A 13,193-nucleotide genomic window follows, 5' to 3' on the forward strand; every position below is an offset into this window, starting at 1 on the left:
AAATTTTTTTTAATAAGAATAATAAAAAAACAATAATATTTTATTAAATAAAAATTACATTAATCCTACCCGGATATTGCCAATAGCCGATTTTTCAAAACCCGGTTATACCCAAACCCGGATATTTGAAAAACCCGATTTGTACACCTCTAGTGAGTACTATGAGACTATGAGTCAAACAAAAACAAGGTCTTATAAGCCCAAACTAACACACTAAAAACCGGCCAATAAAAAACCATTCATTACATACTTACATATACCAATCAAAACCCTAAAACCACAGCATCTGTGTATCACCAGCAGCCATGGCAACACCACCACCAAACTCCGTCCAATGCTTCGGCCGTGGCAACCAGAAAACCAGCCAAACTCCGTCCAACACCATGGCAACCAGAAAACCGCCGTGGCCATAACCCACTGCAAGGTGGCAACTTTGCCACTACGGACGATCTAAAAGACATGACTTTTGCATATGGAATGCATGTATAATGCTTGCTAATAGAACCTACAAGCTACAATTAGAGGTGCACAAAAAACCCGAACCGGACCTGAAAAAAAAACCCAAAACCGGGTTTTTAATACCCGAATTTGTACCCGACCCTACCCATAGGGTACGGATATGGTATGCATTTCAATACCAAAACCTAGACCCGGTTTGTACATGGTAATACCTGGAAACTGAACCGATTCCATACCCGAACCGGGTTTTTCAAATACTCGATCAACACTTGCTATTGCCCGAAAAATACCCGGAAAAATAATTCTAAAAAACCCGGAAATAGGGTATTCAAATACCCGGTTCTATACCCGACCTGAACCCAATACACAGAGTATGGTTTTTAGAGACGATACTCGGACCCGAACCCAACCCGGGTATTGGCAATAACCGATCATACCCGAACTCGGTTCCATACCCGAACCCGAGTATTTGAATTTTGAAAAACCCAATTTGTGCACCTCTAGCTACAATAGGGTGGGTAAACAATAAATGTGCGTGTAAATTCAATTGGGACACGTTAACTCAAATTGCGGCCCATCTAATTTGTGTCGTTATCATCTAACCCAAACAAGACATGATTTTTGCAGGTTGATAAAAATACGACACGTGAAATTTTTATTCAAGTTCATGTTTTGTATATTAATACATTAAAATTACAAATTTGGCATCAAAGAATGAATTTATATAAAATAAAATTACATTTTAACTCTAAACACTGATAATAGTTTCTCTTTTATTTTTACAATTATGGTATAAAATACCCAATCAGTTTAAGTTTGTGCTAGAACATAATTTTGTAACAAAAATTTATAACTAGTTTACACACACGTGTTTGCGAGTCGATTTTGAAGTGATCCGACTCGTTTATATTAAATTCAAATGCACAAACATTGCATTGGGAATGCATGATACCAAATAGGGTATTAGGGTGGCGGTTCATCGGCAAAGACAAAGCTTTTAAACACTTGGGGTTTGAGAATGAAAGGTTTTAGGTTCAAGTCGTATAGACGACAAGAATTAAGAAAATTTATCGTTTAAAAAAAAGAAAGGGCAACTTTTTAAGTGGATACATCAAATTTGGGGGGGTAAACTTTAAATGTTGAATAAGTTGTTTTATTCATAAGCAAATTAAAAAACGACATTATGTAATAGTTTTTTAATTAGTTAATTTAACTCAATATAACTTATTTTCCAATAATTAACTTATCTAATCTATATTTGGAAGTATGCAAAATGAATAATAATCAAGTAAATATATACACAAGGTAACAGCATTTGGTAAATTATATATTTAAAACAAATATAATACCCAACCATCTTAATCACATTCATTGATACTTGTATAAACAAACATAATCTTGTCTGATATTGTTGACCCTAATCTTGTAATTATCTTCATCATTCTGACCATAATTAGCACACATACCAACACTATGACCATTATACATACATCATGTACACATACACATACACATGTACACATATATATTATATACAAACCCTAGTGAAAACTCAACAAACTGTTCAAACTTTAGGTGTTATAACTTGTAACTTATAAGCCATGGATGTTAAGATGGGTCATAGCTCAACGGTCAAATATGCGCGAGTTCATGACGGATCCAGCTCGATTCATGAGCCAAGTGAGTCTTCAAAATCTTTGTTGAAGTTTTTGTGGAAGAAGTTAAAAAGAGAGAAAAAGAAGTTTATGATGCGATCCGCAATGAAGCATGCCCGAGTTTCTTATGATGAAGGGAGTTATGTTCAAAACTTTGATCAAGGACATGAATGGAGAAATGAGCTCGATATATTGTCGAGATCTTTCTCTGTTCAGTACACAAAACGGACTTCGATCATTGTTTAGACGACTAGTTCATCGAGTTTTGTAAGGAATGTGGTTACTAGATAGTTCATTGCTAGAAAAATGACATTTATTGACTCAAGTTGTTTCACTTAATCTATTCAAAATATAATTCAATATATTGGATTTTTTTTTTAATGTTGTTGATAGTGATGTAGTCTTCCAATCCTTAATTTAGTTTAATTGTTTATTTATTATTTACTGAGTTTGATTGACATCTCATGAATTCTTTCTTCCTTTTGTATTATTTTCTTATTTTGTTGGAATTTTTGTTTACTAAGATTTGATAACTTCCCAAAAAAAAATAAAGTAATGTATACAAACTATAATTAGTTTTGGATCTAATATCACTATGCCTTAGTGGTTATAAAGAGGTAGAGGTAGAGGTAGAGGTAGAAAATGAAATCTAATGTAAAGGCTTGAAGATCAAACCTTGGTATCACCTTATTTATTTTGTAACATGTGATTTACCTGTCTCATGTTAGTCATGATCGCGACCGAACGGTGGGGACCCCAAAAGGTGGCTTGCATCATTTTTTTTCTCATCATGATTAGAGTGTTTGGTATCTGGTCATGGACCAGATCACTATTAGAAGTATGACACCAATGATTAGTGATAGATAATTATCAAATCATGACTAGAAACTAAATAATAATAATAGCAGTTGTTGATATGTTAGTGAAGCCTTTACTCACTCTCGGTTCTCCACAAACTTTACTAGTGGATACTAACAAGTCTTGATGGATCAGTCCGTTAGTGAAAGTACTTAATTTTAGTGGGTTAAAGTCGAGAATTGACTTTTTTTCATTCGTTAGTCCGAGAACCATATCGTTTATAACCAATCTTAGTCTAGTTCGATCTGGTTTTGGTTTAATATACCAATTTCAACTATTCAGACCTAATTTTGTGCCGGGAGTAGAAAATTTAAAACTATTTATAAAAACATAATAATGTTGAGTGAAATGTAACAAATAACCAAATTTTAAAGCTATTCAACAACACAATTCAACATTGCCAAATCCACCATAAATGCTCAATTTCCGAATACCTAACCATTTTATAGTTTTGATTGTTGTTAGGATGTCAATTTCCGATCAAAACGTGAAAACAAATAATCACACTTTAAGTTGTCATATGTAACCATTTAAAAACATGTTTATGACCCTTTTAAATGTGTTTGGGTTGATATGTTTATCGCGTTAACTAAAACAATCAACTTTTATAACCGTTTAACCTATTTTTCACAATATCCCATCATCGAATTAACACATGTACAACTTGATTATTACCCGTCAACCTATTTGACACGTTTAGATAAACAGTAAAACGAGTTGTGCTTGGATTATACAATTTTAACTTTAAGTATGTGTGTTTGTGACTGTGTGGCCGAGTTAGGATTGATGTTTTGACAAAAAAAAATATGGTTCGTGTTTGCATTAAACAATTCAACCCGTCAACACGACATGGTTGACACCAATTAGATTCTCCCCGTTGTACATCAAAGTTTATATATTAATTTACTTGATCATAAGTGGAACACCTAACCAACCTAAAAAGTCGTTCATCTTTATGTACACAACAAACCTTAAAAATAGGTTATTTTCACCAATCAAGAAAAATCATCACATACATATAGAGAGATGTATGTGGACATGTTTGGTAGAAATGAAAATTTGTACTTTGGTGATTTATACTAAAGCAGTTGAAAGATGTTTGTAGTTTATATGTTTACAAAATTACTTGATAACTCAATCCCAAAATTTAAATATAGGGTTAGTGAGCTAAAATCGAGATCTATTATATAAAATGAGATGAACATAGCTGTATCAAGTTCAAACTTAATAAAAAAAATCACATGTAATAGAGAAAATTAATAAAGTACCAATGTATTGGTATGCTACTTAGTAAATTTATTGTTTTTATTGCCATGAATGTTTAATATAATTCTTTTAACGAGTTGATTATGAGTAGCTTACAAGCAACACCTTGTTTACACCCCTAATTAATAAATTATGTGTTCGTTAGCTAAACCCAATATCTATTAAAATTAAATGAGCTTATAACGAGCTCGGCATTGTCGGGTTTCCCTAGGCTAGGCCCTAAATTTATAAAATAATACTTCAGAAGTATAAAATTATAATAATAAGAAGAAAATCATTATCAAACAAACAAGTAAAAATATGAAATAATTAAGTTGATTAATTAATAAAGGTTATTAAAGAGTTATAAATAAAAATGATAAGAAGACTAAAAAAAATTAGGGTCGAATCAAACGTTCAGCGAGCAGTTTGTAAACCGTTCGGCAAGAAGTCCTTTATGTTCGTTCATTTATAAATAAAAATGATAAGAAGAATAAAAAAAATTAGGGTCGAACCAAATGTTCAGCGAGCAGTTCGTAAACCGTTCGGAAAGAAGTTCGTTTATGTTCGTTCATTTAATAAATGATGATGAACAAGGAATTTCATTAGATTAGTTAAACAAATGAATATGAACAGATCCCATGTTCGTTCAGTTGTGTTCGTGAATGTTCAGTAACGTGTTCACTTGTTCACCTTCGTTTTTGTATGTTGTTCATGAACACTTTTTTGTACATTTATTTATTTTATCTAAACACGTTTTATACTCTTTAATATAAAATAGAAATCATATTCTCACATAAAATAAGAAACCATATTCTCATATTCGTCGATTTTATTTATGGTCGAGTATATTCGTGAATCGTTCGTGAACACATTCATTTACTTAATAGACAAGCATGAACATAAAATCTGGTTCAGTAAGTGGCCATGAACCATTCGTGAAAACATTATTTTTTTTAATAAGCGAACATGAACAAGATCTTGTTCATGTTCATTTAGTTCGTTTGCAGCCTTAAAAATTTTTTTTTTTTTGCGGGGGGGGGGGGGGGGGGGGGGGACGGGGGATGAGTAAAATAAAAAAAGAACAAAGAATTCTGAAAATTACCCATTTTGTCCTTTTAACTTTAAGGTCATAATGGCCGATGCCTAATAAGTTAACAAAATAAACTAAAACAAAATAAGTTAGTGAGAAGGACTAAAAACATGACAAATTCTCAAATAAGGAACGTTCTTTTTAATTATCTTAATTGAGGACATAAGTCAATTTTTTTTAACAACAAAAGCATACACAGATAGAAATAAAGAAAAAAAAAACTACCATGTAGTTGCTGGAGAGAACAAACAGCCTACATGCAAAGAGTAAAACAAAACGAAACAAAACAACACACCCGAGCTAAACCATAATTAAAAAAAAAGATTAACACTCCAGTTCTCCCAAGCAAACTGTTTGTGCCAAAATTTTGATTTGATCCACCCAAACAACTTGATCTTGATATACTCCAAAACCATAAGTCACATAACTTGCTACTTTTTTAACGATTAATCAAAACAATTCATTCCAACAAACAACTAGAATTCAAATTTAACTTCACTCATTTTTTTTTTTGAATGACCAACCAATACAGTTCATTCCAACAAACAAATAGAATTCAAATCTAACTCAACTCATTTACACTTTACTTCTAAAAAAATATAATAAAAAATTATAATTTCTAAAACAAAGTTTTAATAAAATACCATACCAAAACAGTATTTTTTTTTGTTAAAAAGGCATCATTTAATAACATTTCTTTTGAAGACAAAAATAAATAAAAGAAAAGAAAAACTTTGCACCTAAACTAATCCCTCAAATAAAATATACAACATTCTTAAATCACATGGTATTGTTGTTTGCATAAACAAACTCATATTGCTAGAACTTGTTGACCTTTATCTAGTTGTCTTCTTAATTTGACCATATTAGATATACATATACAACTACACAAGCGTGTGTATACATATATATATACTTATAGCTCATCTAACCCCACTAACTATATTCTTCCTTTAAAGATCCACCCTTGAGTCCTCACAAAGACAAAAGGCTAAGTCAACATAAGACAAGCTCTAGCCATGGATGCCAAGATGTGGCGTAGCTCGACAGTCAAAGATGATCGTGCTCATGACCGAGTTGGTTTAACTACTCATGAGCCAAGCGGATCTTCAAAGTCAGTGTGGAAAGTTATATGGCAGAAGTTAACTAGAGAGAAAAAGAAGTTTATGATGAGATTGCCCACAAAGAATGCTCGAGTTTCTTATGACGAGTATAACTACTCCCAAAATTTTGATCAAGGATCAGAGTGGAGAAACGAAATTGATATACTCCCTAGATCATTCTCAGTTCAATACACAAATCGACATTCGCCTATCATCTAGATAGTCATTTCAACCATCTAGCATGTGTCAAATACAATGTTTTCATACCTTGGTGGAGCTAAATGAAGACAACTTAAAGGTACCTGCCGGTCTGGTCTGGTTCTGAAAACACTGATAAGTATGTGATTGTAATATATTTTTGTACTAGCTTGTAATTATCTTATTATCCCATTGTGGTTGATATTTGAAAGTTTGAGCTATGGATGAATGTTGGTTGTTGATAATGATGAAGTCGTTTTCTTCCTTTCATTTTTGGGTTTCTTCTAATACAAAATAAATTATATTTAATGTTTTCAAAACAGTTGTATGAAAAATATCAATCAATATTTTTGATTCTATGTGATTTCATATAAAGTAATGTTTTAATAAACTCGCTAGCTGGCTCATGTTTAATAAATCATTTTATTTTATTTTGTCATCTTTTGGTATATAACAAAGTGAGTTTTCAATTTATTAATTTGTTCATTGTTTTAAACAATTTGTTTAGTGTTCACCCCTATATTTCTACAAATTGGTGCAAAATTCGGTTCGTTACACACACGAATTTGAGACTACTGAACTAAGATAAAATCAAATGAAGTTTCTAAAACAAGGTCAAAATAATATATATGAACTCACGATTGACACTTTGTAATTAGGTTATACAAACCATAAACGGGTTGGAAGGTAATAAACGGATTAACATATTGAAATAATGCTATAAGCGGGTCGTAAATGGGTTGGTAGATTAGTCTTATGATATATATATATATATATATATATATATATATATATATATATATATATATATATATATAAAAGAGGGAGGTTATAATAAAAAGTAATCTTTTTCTAAAAAGTGTAGGAAGAGTTTTTCACCATTAATTAAATTAAGATAATCAAATAAGGGTAGGATTGTAGTATTTGTTTTTTTTTGCTTGTTATGGTATGTAAATATCTAATTAATATTGATTCATATTTTGTCGCTCGTTAATCGACGATCAGTTTCAATTAAAGCTAGTTTCAATTTAAACTAAAATTAACAACCAATAATCATCTTAATTATAATTATGCGCGATCTCCATTAATCTTTATCACTATATCATTATTCATCTCCAACATTCTTCTTTTTCTTATTCACTATCTCATTTATTCATCTCCATTAATCTTCTTAATCAACACAATATTCAAAATGGAGACCTTCAAGGATAATCATCAAATAGGTAAAACTCCATACGTACAATCTTTAATTATTTTTTTTATTTTTTTGTCATTATGGTGTGTGATGTTCTTCTAATATTAGTCTAAACCTATAATAATTTGGTTACGATGTTATGTTTTTCGTCATTATGGACCTTATGGTGCGTATAATAATTTTGTTATGATGTTTTTTGAATTTTGCTTTCGGATACATTGTTGAAATCAAAAGACCTTACATGTATAATGTTGAATTGACACACGTATAACAAGAACCTTACCTGGATAACATATAACCTTAACCATCATCATTGTGTGTTATGTTCCAGTGATCTTTGTATAAACACATAATAATTATGTTATATGCTGTGTGTTTATTATTTAAGTACAGTGTGTTTAGTTCATGATATCCTTTGATAAGCCTGTATAATTTCTCTTATGATATTTTGTTTTTTGTTTTGTTGTGTGTTTATTTTTTGATTACATTTTGATTACAGTGTGTTATGTTCATGTAATCCTTTGCTAAATATATACCAATTTTGGTATGATCTTATGTATTATGGTTCAAAAGTGTGTTATGTTGATGTAATCCTTTGCTAAATCTACAACAATTTCGGATAATGTGTGTTATGTTCGCGATTTTTTAACGACGTCTGATTTACCTATTTAGAATACAATCTAAGCGACGGGTCACCGGTGTGTTTTTATCGACATTAGTTTTATAAACTGAACTTATTAATGTGTGTTATGTATTCGATTCCGTTATTGTTTTTCGTAAGTGCGTTACATATTCTAATTTATTTATCTTATGCACACTTTTTTTTCTAATTTATTTTCAGCTTTGTTATTTTGATTTCAACTTGATTATTTTTGTTTTTATTTTCTACACGGATCCATCAACATAACAAGAACTTGGGATTCAACACATCTCTCCCAATTCGGGTACGAAGACGTACACTCCAGCTGCGCTTGCATCAATGATACCCAATGAAGGTATGATTTTTATTATGTCGACGCTGTTGAGCAATTCTATAAAAGATATGCTTTAGCTGGCGGATTTTCTACAAGGAAAGGCACACAATGGGTGGTTAATAATGTTCTTTGGGTCAAGTATTTTGTTTGTAACAAGGAGGGGTCAAGAGCGGTTAAGGAGGTTGACACGCTTAGTGAAGATTATAAAGGGAAAAAAGAGCGTAGGAGACCTTCTCAAAGAACCGGTTGTAATGCACAACTCCGGGTAATTTTAACGGACAAAGGCAAGTATATGGTGAAATTTTTCACACAATCATCCTTTTGTTAACGAAGATGATATCCATTTTCTGACTGCTGCTAGGGAGCTTACATTTACACACAAAAAGATGTTAGATGATTTGGCTAATATTAACATTGGTCCTGTAAAGGCTTTTAACATTATGCGGACCCTGTATGGTGGCTTCGATAAAGTTGGCGCAACAAAGTTTGATTGTAAAAACTACAAAAGAAATATTAACTTATATATTGACGACTACGATGCTGAGATGGTTGTTCAACGTCTTATGGCAAAAAAATAAAAAAACTATTGTCCTAATTTTTCATGTGACTATATTACCAGCAAGGTTGGCGCATTAAAGGGTTTATTTTGGGCTGACGATTGTGCCAAGAGAAATTTCTATGTCTTCAGGGACGTTGTCTCATTTGATGCTACATATCGTCATAACAAGCACAAAACTTTCAATCCATTGATACACTCTAAATAATATAAAAATATTATAAATATTTCATACACTTTTGAGTACATTTGAGGTTGCTTTTATCTAATATTAATCCTAAGTGACTCATATTTTGACTTTAAAGTTTTCATATGTCAACGGGTAAAAATGGAATTTACCTATATAATAAAAGAGTGGAATTTAACAAGATTGCACCATTATGCCACGTGTCATTCCAAAAATTGTTGAATTTATACGCATCTCAAAATCCTATCATCCTTGGTTTTTGGAACAACCTAATTTGACAAAAATTCAGCCCCGTCGTAACAAAATGTTATCCCAAATCTATTTTCAATTAACCCTAATTTGGTTCTTCAATTGTATAGCCATTTGTCTTCTATCCTTTAGCAATCATCATCCGTCCTTTCGACACTTCAAAGTATGTAATCATCGATTCAACGATTGAAGATTGAAGGTTAGTTTATGTTTGATTACATGACTTTCTATATCGCAATACTCATCTTCATCAATCATGTCTTGACTGGTCAGGGTTTTTCGAATTGTCTTCTTACTATTGCCGCAATAAAGGTCAGTACCCATTTGTATTTTATATTACTTCTTTCGCAATATTGATCCTCACCATTCAGTTATTGGATTAGTTATATGATATGTTTCATGTTTCATATATTTGGTTTTATGAAATTAAACTAAAAATTTCGATTTAGAAATATAGTGAGTTTGTATCCATCTATTGGTTAACATAGAAAAATAATGTTTAAAAATTGATTATGTAGGGTTGGGGTTTTAGACATTATAATCAAAATCAGTTTTTGAACTACTTTATTTGAAGTTAGAGCTAATGCTATTTTTTTTTTAATTCTTCAGGGGAATAAAAAAACAAAACATTCACAATTGCTTTAAAATTGGGAGGGTCGTCTTCAAAATGATCATTCTCAAGTAAGCATAAATATTTACAGATCAGTTTTTAATAATTGTCATTTTGGGATAATTACTGTTGTAATTTTAATATAAATTGGACCTTCCAAGCTGTTGTTTTATATTTCATATTTCTTTTAAACAATAGCAAAGCTTGGTATTTACAAGAATTTTCATTGTGGTATAACTAACTTTTTGTTGCTATGTACTTCAGTGAAATTTTTTATCTAAAATTTATGATTTTGATTTTGCCTTTGATTTTACACATGTTCAATGTATGATTTTGCGAAGCACATGGCCGCTTTGAATTTTTCTTTTAAGGTTTTTAATTGGGTTTGGTGAAAACATGAATTCGGATGGTTTTTTCCTAAAATTTAAAGTCTTGAATGATTTGAAGTTAATTGGAATGCATAACCCAATTAAATCCCGTATATCTTTATATAATTTTATACATTTATAGCCTATGATCAGGTATCAGAATATTAGTTAACACAATTTGTTTATTTCAAACACCTTACATGGAGATATAAAAATGCTTCAAACTGGCAAATCCAAGTTTGATTATTTGACTCAATAAACACGACATTTGTTTGATGCTTTTCACTATTTTTTTCCTCAATTCAGAGAGTTGCATGTAAAGAGTTGTTACCAGCAGGTTGTGAAGTCATCATATCATCATCATCGTACTCAGTATATCCCACCAATAGCAAAGCTATAGTAGGGTCTGAGGAGGGTAAGATGTAGACAGCCTTACCTCTACCCCATAAGGATAGAGAGGCCGCTTCCGGTGAGACCCCCGGCTCGATAGTAGTTTTGCATCAAGCCTTGGACATAAGGCACATAACACTCAATCATCGGGACACCGGCTGATCGGTGCATGTACCCTTGTCTTTCGGCTATCAACGCCACTACATGATGCCTGATTAACCGTCCGTCACTTTTAACGTTATTTTCACGAGATTAGTAAAATAACGTCAAAATTAGTGCAATTTCACTTTTGCCCACCCGAGGGTTCACACATATATACATCATATGTGCGCACCGCAAGCAGGGCTATAGGTTGTGAAGTTTATGTTACAAAGAAGTTTTTAAATTTCTTTACGGCAGTGGTGGTGCTTTATAGTTTATACTTTATAATGCGGAGGAGGGGAGAAGGATGATCGAGAAATTGAAAGTATCACGGACTTTGTAACGAATTCTAACAAATTTTCAGTCAATTAGATGGCAAATACTTATAGTAAACAAATATTGCTCTGTAGTGCACTGTAACAAATTTTTAAAGTTGTCTATGTATATTTCTAAATATGATCAACTTTTGCACTGTATAACATTAACCAAATAAAAAATCTCTATCTTTTAATACTTGACATTTCAAATATGTGAGTAAGATCACAATCAAAGTTAGAATTTTACGTTTCAAATTTTGTTTATATGATTTCTCCATTAATTCATCCAATTCAGCACAGATTTTAATACTTATTTTTGTTATATATTAATTTACCACTTTGTATCATTCAATTAAGCAAGTAACGACCAACTTGATAAGAGGAAAACCAACTTTTACCATAAGAGTACTTGAGGCATGCTTCTTTGATACGATTGGTTTTAATTTATCTAATTATTTATCAAAAATTTCACCATTTTAGGTTTTTAACACGTTAATTGACTCATGCAGATAAAGCCCATTAGAGTTTGTAGTACATAGACTTTGCAATTGTTGAAGTTCATTAAGACCAAAATGACTTGTCAACCGTTTAAAAAGCAAGTTGCCAATAATAGTCAAAATGTATCCGAAAATGTAATTGTAACAAAAGAGAAAACACTTTCAAGTGACTTGTGAAATCATATTGTTTTCATGTTTCACCTTGTGTAATTATTTATATTTCATATTAATTTTTTGTTGCTTTTATCTTATTACCAACCCGTGTATCACACGGGTTCTAATATAGTGTTTTATTAAATTTGAAACCCACAAGTACCAATCAACAAATTGAATATGTGAATTACATTCAATAATTAAATATAATGATTCAATCAGAATGGAATGCTAGCTAACGTTGATTTTATGTGATGCAAGCCACAAAAGAATCTCATGACAAATTACAAATAAAGTGAAAAATTTGATGCACCGGTAAAGATAAAATTCATGTTACACGCCATATACTATTTAGTATTTATTCATATGAATGGTTACTTGGTCTATGAAAGATAAGGGGCCCACCAGTGGAATTTGCAAGCCCACATGAGTTTTCTGTTTAGAATAAAAGGGGGCTCAATAATTATAAACCTAATGTTTTTTTGAGAGAAGAGACGACAGCGGCAGAAGTCTTTTTTTGGAGGTGATATAAGTTGGTTAGAGGTTTTTTTGATCTCAAGAAAGAAGAGGAGAGTGACGAGCTAGCATCAAAGATTCCAAGCACAAGAAAGTATTTATCTTCATCTTGGTTTGAACTATTCTAGTTTCAATCATGAATATTATTCGTTTTGGATGCCTTGGTTTGTGTTCGTTTATTATTATTATGATAGGCTAAACTTGTTTGAACCACCTGGGTTTTGGTTAATAATGATTGATTAATGAGTTGCGCTCTATTTCTTTAACGAGCATGCGTTGATTATTTAGTTGTAAAGTTTAATTTTATCGCTTTATTTTTTGTGACATACTACTACGTTTGATATTATTTTTGTCAAAGTGAATGATATGTGATCCTGTCTTTCATTAATTAGTTTCGTGTCAGTTTAGGGTTGCATGTAGTTTGATTGC

The sequence above is a fragment of the Bidens hawaiensis genome, unplaced genomic scaffold (assembly GCF_021521415.1).
Source record: "Bidens hawaiensis isolate Kalapana, Puna unplaced genomic scaffold, B.hawaiensis_p1.1 tig00029297_1, whole genome shotgun sequence".
NCBI lineage: Eukaryota > Viridiplantae > Streptophyta > Magnoliopsida > Asterales > Asteraceae > Bidens > Bidens hawaiensis.